This window comes from Melospiza georgiana, chromosome 28 (genome assembly GCF_028018845.1).
Source record: "Melospiza georgiana isolate bMelGeo1 chromosome 28, bMelGeo1.pri, whole genome shotgun sequence".
Classification (NCBI taxonomy): domain Eukaryota; kingdom Metazoa; phylum Chordata; class Aves; order Passeriformes; family Passerellidae; genus Melospiza; species Melospiza georgiana.
The window spans coordinates 3,927,095-3,942,395 of record NC_080457.1 but is presented as its reverse complement, the minus strand read 5'-3'; the positions used below and the strand labels follow the sequence as shown (position 1 = coordinate 3,942,395).

General features: G+C 54.1%; 2 pseudogenes; both read left to right on the top strand.

Moving 5' to 3' along the window:
- The first annotated feature begins 9,442 nt into the window (after positions 1-9,442).
- LOC131094094 (feather keratin Cos2-2-like) lies at positions 9,443-10,206 on the top strand (annotated as a pseudogene).
- A 4,329-nt stretch (positions 10,207-14,535) lies between these two features.
- LOC131094093 (feather keratin Cos2-2-like) lies at positions 14,536-15,301 on the top strand (annotated as a pseudogene).

Here is a 15,301-nt window from a genome sequence, read left to right as displayed (position 1 = left end):
ATCTGCTGGCAACATCCCTGGGCAAGAACCTCCATAACCTCAGAACGTGGAGCTGCACTGAAGATGGATCTTTGGAACAATGGATTTGTGCCCTTGATTTACTGCTCTTTTCTTCCACCATCTTCCCTTCCCTGCCTTTCCTGTCAGCACCTCCCTTTGCCAGCCTAGTGGGGCCTGTTTGACCTCCTTCTGTCCCTCTGCAGGCCAGGCAAATGGACATCCCCACTGTGCTCCCATATCTGCTCCTGATATCCTCTTTCAGCTACCTTCTTCTCTTCCTTAGACTCAATAAAGTCATTTTGCATCCAAACCTGGTCCTCTGCTTTCTCATTCCTTGTGTGGGAGCTCTTCCACTCAACTCAGGGCAAAAGCTGGAGGAAGCTGTGGGTGGACATTCCGTGGTGGCCTTTACTATGTGCCTTTTCTATTGTAGCTCTCAAACACATCCCTGGCTTCACCAAAATACTGATCATCAAAAGAAGATGATGTCAAATGGTCACAGGAGTGGGAGTGGGAAACAGCAGTGCCTGGGGATATTCTACAACCTCCTCTCTTTAAACACCTCCCTCTCATTGTCTTTCTGCTCAGCCCTAAACCAGACAAGCAGGGGTGAGGGGTTTCACAGGATCAATTAAACATGAGGACAGAACCAAAAACATTCTGGCACCATGTTGGAGGATGCCACTGTTTCCTCTTCTGGATTTGGGAGAGGCGAAACTCTCCCATTTCCTGGCCACCAAATCCCAGACATGGTCAAATGTTTTTCTCCAGGTGACTCCTTCTCTTTGACAGAAACATTTTCCCACAGCTCCTGGACTATAGGGCAAAGGCCACTGTGGTCAGTGGACTCTCCAATCCCCACAGAGAAAACAGTACTCTGCCACATCAAAACTTCTCCATGGGGAAGGAACAAGGATCCTGGGAAACAGCAGATGGCCCTAAGGGTGTCTGGAGGTGGCATCCAAGGGATGGCCTGGGTTTGGCATTGTCCCTGAGAGATGTGAGTGCCGTGGCCCTGTCCAGGCTCCTGCAGAGAAGGAACTGGGGGCTGAGTGTGTGTCAGTGGCTGGTAATGCTGGGCAGGGAAGGCCCTCCAGGCCGTGCAATGGCTGGGCTGAGAGCTCAGCTCAGGCCCAGCTGCGCACACACACACAGGGCACTGACACATTGCCAGCCTGGCCAGGGGTGCTCAGAGATGAGCCCAGAGCACAGAGCCCAGCACACGGGCACAGGCACATGGGCAGGGAGGTTGCACACAAGGGCCCTGCCCTGTGCACAACCATCCCCGTGCAGGCCAGAGGCTCTCAGGGGCTGTTCCCAGCAGGGCACAAGCACAGGCATGTGCAGACACTGGCACACACTGGGCCACAGCCACACTGCCACGCACATGATTGTGGGGGAGCACATGGGGCAGAGGCCTGAGGAATGGGTGGCACTGAGGAGGGATGCTGGGGAGCTCCCAGCCAGAGCAGATTCTGGCAACACCAAGCAGGACACAAGCTCAGGTAGCCCTGCTACGGGAGTCTCATGCACTGTGAAGGCTGAGGAGGAAGGCAAACAGGGTTTTACCTCCAAGGCAAAGCATGAAGGAGAGTCGTTGGGTGATGAGCCAGAGACTGGAGGGCTGGGAGCAGATGAGGCACTTCAAGTCAGCAGGAACAGAAAATATCCCCAAGAATGCCTCAGGCAGCCATCACCTGCCTCGTTGTGATCCCTTCTGCACACAGTTCATGTTTTATGACCACACTGACACATCCTTGGCCCCAGGAATCATGGAAACTCACATACAAGCACTCAAAAGAATTGTCCGAGAGGGATTGGGAATGAGGTAATCCAGGAAATGCAAAGTTATGGTAGAGGGAAAATCCAATTCATGCCATACCATTCCCAGAGATCTTTCCATTCACTTGGGATCATGCAGGAATATTGTCACCTGCACAGCACAAACTGTGGGCCCTGAGGCACTGTGGGGCCAGGATAAAAGGCATCCCAACGGGGGGCTCTCTCATCCACTTCTGTCACCTCCTGCTCCTTGGGAACCAGGTGAGTTGGAAGCCCCTTTCTCCTCTATTCTCTCCAAGGAAGCACTGAGCTTTCTGGCCCTTGTTGCTGCTCCTTGTTCTTCTGGGGTTGTTCTGCACTGGTGCTGGTGTGGGCAGAGGGCAGAGTGTGTGTTCTGGCCAGAGGCTGAGGCTGGGCTGAGGGGCTGATTTTCCTGCAGCTTAGGCAGGAGCAGAGCTTGGCCTGGCTGAGCTGGGAAGGAGGGTGATGGGCTGAGGCAAAGGATGCCCAGGTTGGGGCTGGCCAGGCTGGAGCTGTGCAGGCAGCAGGGGCCTTGTGCTGCTGGGGCTGCCTTGCGGGCTGTGTCTGAGGTGTGCGTGTGCTCTGCTTCCTCCCTGCCCTCTGTGCCAGGTGCAGCGCCAGGCTCCAGACATGTCCTGCTCTGAGAAGTGCCAGCAGTGCCGGCCCTGCGAGCCTTGCTGCCAACCCTGTGGCCCCTGCCCGCTGGCCAGCAGCTGCAATGAGTGCTGTGTCAGGCAGTGCCAGAGCTCCCACGTTGTCATTCAGCCGCCTGCTGTGCTGGTGACCCTGCCCGGGCCCATCCTCAGCTCCTCCCCACAGAACACCGCCGTGGGATCCTCCACCTCTGCTGCTGTTGGCAGCATCCTCAGCTGTGAGGGAGTGCCCATCAGCTCTGGGGGCTTTGACATCTCCTGCATCACCAACTGCTGTGGTGGCAGCAGGTGCTGTCGTCCCTGCTAAAGATGCTGCTGCCAACATCCTTCAGCAAGAACCTCAAAGACCTCGGACCGTGATGATGGAATGAAGTCAGAACTTAACAGATTGGATTTAGAACTTTGAACTATTGTTTTCTTATAGTCCTCCTGTCATTTTTCTCTTCCCTTCCTTTTCTGTCACCACCACTCAATGCCATGTTAGTGGCACCTACTGGCTTCCTTCACTTGGCAACGCAGTAGGTCAGCCATGCTACTGCATCTTTCTTGCTTTTCTTGAGCGCCCTCTCTGATCCTCCACATTTTCTAATTTTGACTCAATAAAGTTTCTCTTGCATTCAGACCTTGGTCTCTGATTTCTTCTTCTTTCCGTGACAACTCTTCAACTTGGCTCAATTGCAAAAGTGTGGAGGAAGAACAGCGTTGCAATCCCTGCCTTGTAATTTTATTTTTCCATTTCCCTTGGAGCTGACAAAGATGTCCCTCTCTGTGAGGACACTGAGGCAATGTTTTTAACATGTCCAAAATTGTTTGGATGCCTCAGCCCTGGAAGCATGCAGGACCAAATTGGGAAAAGCTTTGAGAAAACTCGTTAAGTAGGTTTCATCAGTGCCCCTCTGTTGAGGGAAGGAGGATGAGTAAGAAATGGTCTTGAAGTTGCCTTCCAGCCCAAACCATTTCTAATGAAATCTGCTTGCACAGAGGCATCAGCAGTGTGACAAATGTGCTCAGTGCTGGGCAGTGCTGAGTCCCCTTTGGACACAGCTGGAGCTGACTCAGTCACAGCTGTCTGGAGCCACTGGACTCTTCTCACAGAGCCCATTTCTGCAGCCTTGGTCACAAAGTGTGCCATCATGAGCAACCATGGCACAGGTGGAAGCCCTGCTTCCTGGGAAATTGCCAGCCATCGCTTCCTGAGGGAAAGAGGCCATAATTTCATTTTCTTTCCCAGTGTACTCGTGCATGCAAAATCTTGCCCTTTACCTTTGGCAAACTTCCAACACTCAAACTTCAAGTTGTTATCCGTTTGGTTTTATCTTGTTATTCTGCCTGAGAACGGGGATTGACAGAACAGCTTGCTGGGCACCATCCATCCAGCCAAGGGCCACCCAGCACAGCTCGCAGCCCAGCCCAGGGCAAGAGCAGGAACGAGCTGCAGAAGCAGGCATGGAGTGCTGACGAAAGGGAGACGTAATAGAGGGGAGGCAAGACCACAAAGAACATCTTCTGTCCCCTATCCATTCCCAAAATGGGCCAGGAGAACAGGCTGCATGTGAAAACTCATGGGATGTCACGAAGGGATGAGGTAGAGATGAGCAGGGATTAAGAATGAGAGTGACGCCCTGAGTGCTTTTCCGCAAAGAAACCCACAGGAATGACACAGGTTTGGGTCATGCGCCTGCATGGAATGCCACCAGACCATGATCCAAGCATTCTGCCTACTCTGACGTGTCCATATCCCGGAAATTCTTGGATCACTACTTTTGGGACTAGAAAGAGTCTTCAGAGAGGAAAACACAGGGCAGAAGCCAGGAAATTGAGGCTGCAGTGCAGGAAACCAGGACACAGCCCCTGCTATTAACTGGGATGGTGCACATTTGACATGAGCTGGTCAGAAAATTATGACTTCCACTAAGGTGCCTGTGGGTCTGAGGCAGGGCAGGACTGCTATAAAAGGCAGCTCAAGTCTCTGCTCTCGCATCCACTTCTCTCACCTCCTCCTCAGGAATCAGGTGAGTGGAAAGCCTCTTCTCCTCCGCCTGCTGCTGCTGCTTGAAGACCAGTTCTTGACTGGCTGGAGGTCTCAGCTGAGAGGGGCTGTCGTAGCGCAGGGCTGGGAGCTGCTTGTGGTGGGAGAGGGCAGGGGAGAGAAGGTCTTGTGCAGACAGAGAGAGGCTGGGACTTGGCTGAGGTGGCTCCTGGGCTTTGAGCTGGGCACAGCAGTGGCTGACAGGCGGTGCCTTGGTTGCAGGGTGTTTGGGTGCAGTGCTGCTTCTCATATGTCCTCACTTTGTGCTTCTCCCTGCCCTCTGTGCCAGGTGCACCTGTGACCGTGAGCCATGTCCTGCTGCAGGCCCTGTGACCCTTGCTGCCAGCCCTGTGGGCCCTGCCCGCTGGCCAGCAGCTGCAATGAGTGCTGTGTCAGGCAGTGCCAGAGCTCCCATGTTGTCATTGAGCCGCCTGCTGTGCTGGTGACCCTGCCTGGGCCCATCCTCAGCTCCTCCCCACAGAACACCGCCGTGGGATCCTCCACCTCTGCTGCTGTTGGCAACATCCTCAGCTGTGGCGGAGTGCCCATCAGCTCTGGGGGCTTTGACATCTCCTGCATCACCAACTGCTATGGCAGCAGTTGTTGTCGTCCCTGCTAAATCTGCTGGCAACATCCCTGGGCCAGAACCTCCATAACCTCAGAACGTGGAGCTGCACTGAAGATGGATCTTTGGAACAATGGATTTGTGCCCTTGATTTACTGCTGTTTTCTTCCACCCTCTTCCCTTCCCTGCCTTTCCTGTCAGCACCTCCCTTTGCCAGCCCAGTGGGGCCTGTTTGACCTCCTTCTGTCCCTCTGCAGGCCAGGCAAATGGATATCCCCACTGGGCCCCACTGGCTGCTCCTTTCGTCCTCATTCAGCTACCTCCTTCTCTTCCTTAGACTCAATAAAGTCATTTTGCATCCAAACCCGGCCTTCTGATCTCTCCTTCCTTGTGTAGAAATTCTTCCAGTGACCTCAGAGCAAATGCTTGAGGAAGCCGAGGGTGGACACTCCATGGTGGCCTTTACTTTGTGCCGTTTCTATTGGAGCTCCAAAACACATCCCTGGCTTCCCCCAAATACTGATCATCAGAAGAAAATGATGTCAAAATTGACCGGAATGGGAGTGGGAATCAGCAGTGCCTGGGATAATTCCACATCATTCTCTCTTCAAACACCACCCTCAAATTAGTTTTCTGCTGAGGCTTCAACCAGACAAGCAGGGATGAGGGGTTTCACAGGAACAACTGAGCATGGGGACAGAACCAAAACCATCTTCATACTTTGTTGTAGGCTGACACATTTTCCCCTTCTGAATGTGGGAGAGGATAAACCTTCCCATCCTCTGGTCTCCACTGCCCAGACACCGACAACACTTTCTCCATATCACACATTCTCCTTGACAGCATCAATACCCACAGCTCCAGGACTAAGGGGCAAAGGCCTCTGTGATCAATGGACTTCCTCCTCTCCACTGAGAAAACAGAACCCTGTCATATCAACCCTTCTCCATGAGGCAGGAGCAAGGACACTGGGAAACAGCTGAGAGGCCCCAGGCTGCCTGGAGGTGGCATCCAAGGGATGGCCTGGGTTTGGGATTATCCCCGAGAGATGCGTGTTCCGTGGCCCTGTCCAGGCTCCTGCAGAGAAGGAACTGGGGGCTGAGTGTGTGTCAGTGGCTGGTAATGCTGGGCAGGGAAGGCCCTCCAGGCCGTGCAATGGCTGGGCTGAGAGCTCAGCTCAGGCCCAGCTGTGCACGCACAGCCAGGGCACTGACACATTGCCAGCCTGGCCAGGGGTGCTCAGAGATGAGCCCAGAGCACAGAGCCCAGCACACGGGCACAGGCACACGGGCAGGGGGTTGCACACAAGGGCCCTGCCCTGTGCACAACCATCCCCGTGCAGGCCAGAGGCTCTCAGGGGCTGTTCCCAGCAGGGCACAAGCACAGGCATGTGCAGACACTGGCACACACTGGGCCACAGCCACACTGCCACATACATGATTGTGGGGGAGCACATGGGGCAGAGGCCTGAGGAAGGGATGGCACTGAGGAGGGATGCTGGGGAGCTCCCAGCCAGAGCAGATTCTGGCAACACCAAGCAGGACACAAGCTCAGGTAGCCCTGCTACAGGAGTCTCATGCACTGTGAAGGCTGAGGAGGAAGGCAAACAGGGTTTTACCTCAAAGGCGAGGCATGAAGGAGAGCCGTTGGGTGATGAGCCAAAGACTGGAGGGCTGGGAGCAGATGAGGCACTTCAAGTCAGCAGGAACAGAAAATATTCCCAAGAATGCCTCAGGCAGCCATCACCTGCCTCCTTGTGATCCCTTCTGCACACAGTTCATGTTTTATGACCACACTGACACATCCTTGCCCCCAGGAATCATGGAAACTCACATACAAGCACTCAAAAGAATTGTCCGTGAGGGAATGGGAATGACGTAAGCCAGGAAATGCAAAGTTATGGTAGATGGAAAATCCAACTCATGCCATAGCATTCCCAGAGATCTTTCCATTCATTTGGGATCATGCAGGAATATCATGTCACCTCCACAGCACAAACTGTGGGCCCTGAGGCACTGTGGGGCCAGGATAAAAGGCAGCCCAACGGGGGGCTCTCTCATCCACTTCTGTCACCTCCTGCTCCTTGGGAACCAGGTGAGTTGCAAGCCCCTTTCTCCTCTGCCATCTCCAAGACAGCATTGAGCTTTCTGGTCCTTGTTGCTGCTCCTTGTTCTTCTGGGGCTGTTGTGCACTGGTGCTGGTGTGGGCAGAGGGCAGAGTGTGTGTTCTGGCCAGAGGCTGAGGCTGGGCTGAGGGGCTGATTTTCCTGCAGCTTAGGCAGGAGCAGAGCTGGGCCTGGCTGAGCTGGGAAGGAGGGTGCTGGGCTGAGGCAAAGGATGCCCAGGTTGGGGCTGGCCAGGCTGCAGCTGTGCTGGCAGCAGGGGCCTTGTGCTGCTGGGGCTGCCTTGTGGGCTGTGTCTGAGGTGTGCGTGTGCTCTGCTTCCTCCCTGCCCTCTGTGCCAGGTGCAGCGCCAGGCTCCAGACATGTCCTGCTCTGAGAAGTGCCAGCAGTGCCGGCCCTGCGAGCCTTGCTGCCAGCCCTGTGGCCCCTGCCCGCTGGCCAGCAGCTGCACTGAGTGCTGTGTCAGGCAGTGCCAGAGCTCCCACGTTGTCATTCAGCCGCCTGCTGTGCTGGTGACCCTGCCTGGGCCCATCCTCAGCTCCTCCCCACAGAACACCGCCGTGGGATCCTCCACCTCTGCTGCTGTTGGCAGCATCCTCAGCTGTGAGGGAGTGCCCATCAGCTCTGGGGGCTTTGACATCTCCTGCATCACCAACTGCTGTGGTGGCAGCAGGTGCTGTCGTCCCTGCTAAAGATGCTGCTGCCAACATCCTTCAGCAAGAACCTCAAAGACCTCGGACCATGATGATGGAATGAAGTCAGAACTTAACAGATTGGATTTAGAACTTTGAGCTATTGTTTTCTTATAGTCCTCCTGTCATTTTTCTCTTCCCTTCCTTTTCTGTCACCACCACTCAATGCCATGTTAGTGGCACCTACTGGCTTCCTTCACTTGGCAACGCAGTAGGTCAGCCATGTTACTGCATCTTTCTTGCTGTTCTCCTGCGCCCTCTCTGATCCTCCATATTTTCTAATTTTGACTCAATAAAGTTTCTATTGCATTCAGACCTTGGTCTCTGATTTCTCCTTCTTTCCGTGACAACTCTTCAACTTTGCTCAATTGCAAAAGTGTGGAGGAAGAACAGCGTTGCAATCCCTGCCTTGTAATTTTATTTTTCCATTTCCCTTGGAGCTGACAAAGATATCCCTCTCTGTGGGGACACTGAGGGAATGTTTTTAACATGTCCAAAATGGTTTGGATGCCTCAGCCCTGGAAGCGTGCAGGACCAAATTGGAAAAAGCTTGGAGAAAGCTCATTAAGTGGGTTTCATCAGTGCCCCTCTGTTGAGGGAAGGAGATGAGTAAGAAATGGTCTTGAAGTTGCCTTCCCGTCCAAACCATTTCTAATGAAATCTGCTTTCTCAGAGGCATCAGCAGTGGGACAAATGTGCTCAGTGTTGGGCAGTGCTGAGTCCCCTTTGGACACAGCTGGAGCTGACTCAGTCACAGCTGTCTGGAGCCACTGGACTCTTCTCACAGAGCCCATTTCTGTAGCCTTGGTCACAAAATGTGCCATCATGAGCAACCATGACACAGATGGAAGCCCTGCTTCCTGGGAAATTGCCAGCCATCACTTCCTGAGGGAAGGAGGCCATAATTTCATTTTGTTTCCCAGTGTACTCGAGCATGCATAATCTTTCACTTTACCTTTGGCAAACTTCCAACACTCAAGCTTCAAATTGTTATCCGTTTGGTTTTATCTTGTTATTCTGCCTGAGAAAGGGGATTGACAGAGCAGCTTGCTAGGCACCATCCATCCAGCCAAGGGCCACCCAGCACAGCTCGCAGCCCAGCCCAGGGCAAGAGCAGGAACGAGCTGCAGAAACAGGCATGGAGTGCTGACAAAAGGGAGACGTAATATAGGGGAAGCAAGGCCATAAAGAACACCTTCTGTCCCCTATCCATTCCCAAAATGGGCCTGGAAAACAAGCTGCATGTGAAAACTCAATGGATGTCACAAACGGATGCGGTAGAGATGGGCAAGGATAGAGGAAGAATGAGAGTGATGCCGTGAGTGCTTTGCCACAAAGAAACCCACAGGAATGACACAGGTTTGGGTCATGCGCCTGCATGGAATGCCACCAGACCATGATCTCAGCATTCTGCCTACTCTGACGTTACCATATCCCGGAAATTCTTCGATCACTACTTCTGGGACTAGAAAGAGTCTTCAGAGAGGAAAACACAGGGCAGAAGTCAGGAAATAGAGGCTGCAGTGCAGGAAACCAGGACAGAACCCCTACCATTAACTGGGATGGTGCACATTTGACATGAGCTGGTCAGAAAATTATGACTTCCACTAAGGTGCCTGTGGGCCTGAGGCAGGGCAGGACTGCTATAAAAGGCAGCCCAAGTCTCTGCTCTCTCATCCACTTCTCTCACCTCGTCCTCAGGAATCAGGTGAGTGGGAAGCCTCTTCTCCTCTGCCTGCTGCTGCTGCTTCCAGAACAGCTCTTGCCTGGCTGGAGGTCTCAGCTGAGAGGAGCTACAAGAGCCCAGGGCTGGGAGCTGCTTGTGGTGGGAGAGGGCAGGGAGAGAAGGTCTTGTGCAGAGAGAGAGAGGCTGGGACTTGGCTCAGTTGGCTCCTGGGCTTTGAGCTGAGCACTGCAATGGGGGCCAGGGGTGCCTTGGCTGCAGGGTGTTTGGGTGCAGTGCTGCTTCTCACGTGTCCTCACTTTGTGCTTCTCCCTGCCCACTGTGCCAGGTGCACCTGTGAGCCCAAACCATGTCCTGCTGCAAGCCCTGTGACCCTTGCTGCCAGCCCTGTGGCCCCTGCCCGCTGGCCAGCAGCTGCAATGAGTGCTGTGTCAGGCAATGCCAGAGCTCCCACGTTGTCATTGAGCCGCCTGCTGTGCTGGTGACCCTGCCTGGGCCCATCCTCAGCTCCTCCCCACAGAACACCGCCGTGGGATCCTCCACCTCTGCTGCTGTTGGCAACATCCTCAGCTGTGGCGGAGTGCCCATCAACTCTGGGGGCTTTGACATCTCCTGCATCACCAACTGCTATGGCAGCAGTTGTTATCGACCCTGCTAAAGCTGCTGGCAACATCCCTGGGCCAGAACCTCCATTACCTCAGAACGTGGAGCTGCACTGAAGATGGATCTTTGGAACAATGGATTTGCGCAGTTGATTTACTCTGTTTTCTTCCACCCTCTTCCCTTCCCTGCCTTTCCTGTCAGCACCTCCCTTTGCCAGCCTAGTGGGTCCTGTTTGACCTCCTTCTGTCCCTCTGCAGGCCAGGCAAATGGACATCGCCACTGGGCCCCACTGGATGCTCCTGGTGTCCTCATTCAGCTACCACCTTCTCTTCCTTAGACTCAATAAAGTTGTTTTGCATCCAAACCTGGCCTTCTGATCTCTCCTTCCTTGTGTGGAAATTCTTCCAGTGACCTCAGAGCAAATGCTTGAGAAAGCCGAGGGTGGACACTCCATGGTGGCCTTTACTTTGTGCCGTTTCTATTGGAGCTCCAAAACACATCCCTGGCTTCCCCCAAATAGAGATCATCAGAAGAAAATGATGTCAAAATTCACCGGAGTGGGAGTGGGAATCAGCAGTGCCTGGGATAATTCCACATCATTCTCTCTTCAAACACCACCCTCACATTAGTTTTCTGCTGAGGTTTCAACCAGACAAGCAGGGATGAGGGGTTTCACAGGAACAACAGAGCATGGGGACAGAACCAAAACCATCTTCATACTTTGTTGTAGGCTGACACATTTTCCCCTTCTGAATGTTGGAGAGGATAAACCTTCCCATCCTCTGGTCTCCACCGCCAAGACACCGACAACACTTTCTCCATATCACACATTCTCCTTGACTGCATCAATACCCACAACTCCTGGGCTTAGGGGCAAAGGCCTCTGTGATCAATGGACTTCCTCCTCTCCACTGAGAAAACAGAACCCGGTCATATCAACCCTTCTCCATGAGGCAGGAGCAAGGACACTGGGAAACAGCGGAGAGCTCCAATGCTGCCTGGAGGTGGCATCAAAGGCATGGCCTTGGTTTGGAATTTTCCTTGAGAGATGTGGTTGCTGTGGCCCTGTCCAGGCTCCTGCAGAGAAGGAACTGGGGGCTGAGTGTGTGTCAGTGGCTGGCCCTGCTGGGCAGGGAAGGCCCTCCAGGCTGTGCAATGGCTGGGCTGAGAGCTCAGCTCAGGCCCAGCTGTGCACACACAGCCAGGGCACTGACACACTGCCAGCCTGGCCAGGGGTGCTCAGAGATGAGCCCAGAGCACAGAGCCCAGCACACGGGCACAGGCACACGGGCAGGGGGTTGCACACAAGGGCCCTGCCCTGTGCACAACCATCCCCGTGCAGGCCAGAGGCTCTCAGGGGCTGTTCCCAGCAGGGCACAAGCACAGGCATGTGCAGACACTGGCACACACTGGGCCACAGCCACACTGCCACGCACATGATTGTGGGGGAGCACATGGGGCAGAGGCCTGAGGAATGGGTGGCACCGAGGAGATGCTGGGGAGCTCCCAGCCAGAGCAGATTCTGGCAACACCAAGCAGGACACAAGCTCAGGTAGCCCTGCTACGGGAGTCTCATGCACTGTGAAGGCTGTGGAGGAAGGCAAACAGGGTTTTACCTCCAAGGCGAGGCATGAAGGAGAGCCGTTGGGTGATGAGCCAGAGACTGGAGGGCTGGGAGCAGATGAGGCACTTCCAGTCAGCAGGAACAGAAAATATTCCCAAGAATGCCTCAGGCAGCCATCACCTGCCTCCTTGTGATCCCTTCTGCACACAGTTCATGTTTTATGACCACACTGACACATCCTTGCCCCCAGGAATCATGGAAACCCACATACAAGCACTCAAAAGAATTGTCCGAGAGGGATTGGGAATGAGGTAATCCAGGAAATGCAAAGTTATGGTAGAGGGAAAATCCAACTCATGCCATACCATTCCCAGAGATCTTTCCATTCGTTTGGGATCATGCAGGAATATCATGACACCTCCACAGCACAAACTGTGGGCCCTGAGGCACTGTGGGGCCAGGATAAAAGGCAGCCCAACGGGGGGCTCTCTCATCCACTTCTGTCACCTCCTGCTCCTTGGGAATCAGGTGAGTTGAAAGCCCCTTTCTCCTCCACCCTCTCCAAGACAGCATTGGGCTTTCTGGCCCTTGTTGCTGCTCCTTGTTCTTCTGGGACTGTTCTGCACTGGTGCTGGTGTGGGCAGAGGGGACAGCATGTGTTCTGGCCAGAGGCTGAGGCTGGGCTGAGGGGCTGATTTTCCTGCAGCTTAGGCAGGAGCAGAGCTGGGCATGGCTGAGCTGGGAAGGAGGGTGATGGGCTGAGGCAAAGGATGCCCAGGTTGGGGCTGGCCAGGCTGGAGCTGTGCAGGCAGCAGGGGCCTTGTGCTGCTGGGGCTGCCTTGCGGGCTGTGTCTGAGGTGTGCGTGTGCTCTGCTTCCTCCCTGCCCTCTGTGCCAGGTGCAGCGCCAGGCTCCAGACATGTCCTGCTCTGAGAAGTGCCAGCAGTGCCGGCCCTGCGAGCCTTGCTGCCAGCCCTGTGGCCCCTGCCCGCTGGCCAGCAGCTGCACTGAGTGCTGTGTCAGGCAGTGCCAGAGCTCCCACGTTGTCATTCAGCCGCCTGCTGTGCTGGTGACCCTGCCTGGGCCCATCCTCAGCTCCTCCCCACAGAACACCGCCGTGGGATCCTCCACCTCTGCTGCTGTTGGCAGCATCCTCAGCTGTGAGGGAGTGCCCATCAGCTCTGGGGGCTTTGACATCTCCTGCATCACCAACTGCTGTGGTGGCAACAGGTGCTGTCGTCCCTGCTAAAGATGCTGCTGTCAACATCCTTCAGCAAGAACCTCAAAGACCTCGGACCATGATGATGGAATGAAGTCAGAACTTAACAGATTGGATTTAGAACTTTGAACTATTGTTTTCTTATAGTCTTCCGGTCATTTTTCTCTTCCCTTCCTTTTCTGTCACCACCACTCAATGCCAGGTTAGTGGCACCTACTGGCTTCCTTCACTTGGCAATGCAGTAGGTCAGCCATGCTACTGCATCTTTCTTGCTGTTCTCCTGCGCCCTCTCTGATCCTCCATATTTTCTAATTTTGACTCAATAAAGTTTCTATTGCATTCAGACCTTGGTCTCTGATTTCTCCTTCTTTCTGTGAAAACTCTTCAACTTTGCTCAATTGCAAAAGCGTGGAGGAAGAACAGCGTTGCAATCCCTGCCTTGTAATTTTATTTTTCCATTTCCCTTGGAGCTGACAAAGATGTCTCTCTCTATGAGAACACTGAGGCAATGTTTTAACATGCCCAAAATGGTTTGGATGCCTCAGCCCTGGAAGTGTGCAGGACCAAATTGGAAAAAGCTTGGAGAAAGCTCGTTAAGTGGGTTTCATCAGTGCCCCTCTGTTGAGGGAAGGAGATGAGTAAGAAATGGTCTTGAAGTTGCCTTCCAGCCCAAACCATTTCTAATGAAATCTGCTTGCACAGAGGCATCAGCAGTGGGACAAATGTGCTCAGTGTTGGGCAGTGCTGAATCCCCTTTGGACACAGCTGGAGCTGACTCAGTCACAGCTGTCTGGAGCCACTGGACTCTTCTCACAGAGCCCATTTCTGCAGCCTTGGTCACAAAGTGTGCCATCATGAGCAACCACGACACAGGTGGAAGCCCTGCTTCTGGGAAATTGCCAGCCATCGCTTCCTGAGGGAAGGAGGCCATAATTTCATTTTCTTTCCCAGTGTACTCGAGCATGCATAATCTTTCACTTTACCGTTGGCAAACTTCCAACACTCAATCTGCAAGTTGTTATCAGTTTGGTTTTATCTTGTTATTCTGCCTGAGAATGGGGATTGACAGAGCAGCTTGCTAGGCACCATCCATCCAGCCAAGGGCCACCCAGCACAGCTCGCAGCCCAGCCCAGGGCAAGAGCAGGAACGAGCTGCAGAAGCAGGCATGGAGTGCTGACCAAAGGGAGACGTAATACAGGGGAAGCAAGACCACAAAGAACATCTTCTGTCCCCTAACCATTCCCAAAATGGGCCAGGAGAACAGGCTGCATGTGAAAACTCATGGGTTGTCACGAAGGGATGAGGTAGAGATGGGCAGGGATTAAGAATGAGAGTGATGCCCTGAGTGCTTTGCCACAAAGAAACCCACAGGAATGACACAGGTTTGGGTCATGCGCCTGCATGGAATGCCACCAGACCATGATCCAAGCATTCTGCCTACTCTGACGTGTCCATATCCCGGAAATTCTTGGATCACTACTTCTGGGACTAGAAAGAGTCTTCAGAGAGGAAAACACAGGGCAGAAGTCAGGAAATAGAGGCTGCAGTGCAGGAAACCAGGACAGAACCCCTACCATTAACTGGGATGGTGCACATTTGACATGAGCTGGTCAGAAAATTATGACTTCCACTAAGGTGCCTGTGGGCCTGAGGCAGGGCAGGACTGCTATAAAAGGCAGCCCAAGTCTCTGCTCTCTCATCCACTTCTCTCACCTCCTCCTCAGGAATCAGGTGAGTGGGAAGCCTCTTCTCCTCTGCCTGCTGCTGCTGCTTCAAGACCAGTTCTTGACTGGCTGGAGGTCTCAGCTGAGAGGGGCTGTCGTAGTGCAGGGCTGGGAGCTGCTTGTGCTGGCAGAGGGCAGGGGAGAGAAGGTCTTGTGCAGACAGAGAGAGGCTGGGACTTGGCTCACGTGGCTCCTGGGCTTTGAGCTGGGCACAGCAGTGGCTGACAGGCGGTGCCTTGGTTGCAGGGTGTTTGGGTGCAGTGCTGCTTCTCATATGTCCTCACTTTGTGCTTCTCCCTTCCCTCTGTGCCAGGTGCACCTGTGACCGTGAGCCATGTCCTGCTGCAGGCCCTGTGACCCTTGCTGCCAGCCCTGTGGCCCCTGCCCGCTGGCCAGCAGCTGCAATGAGTGCTGTGTCAGGCAGTGCCAGAGCTCCCACGTTGTCATTGAGCCACCTGCTGTGCTGGTGACCCTGCCTGGGCCCATCCTCAGCTCCTCCCCACAGAACACCGCCGTGGGATCCTCCACCTCTGCTGCTGTTGGCAACATCCTCAGCTGTGGCGGAGTGCCCATCAGCTCTGGGGGCTTTGACATCTCCTGCATCACCAACTGCTATGGCAGCAGTTGTTGTCGTCCCTGCTAA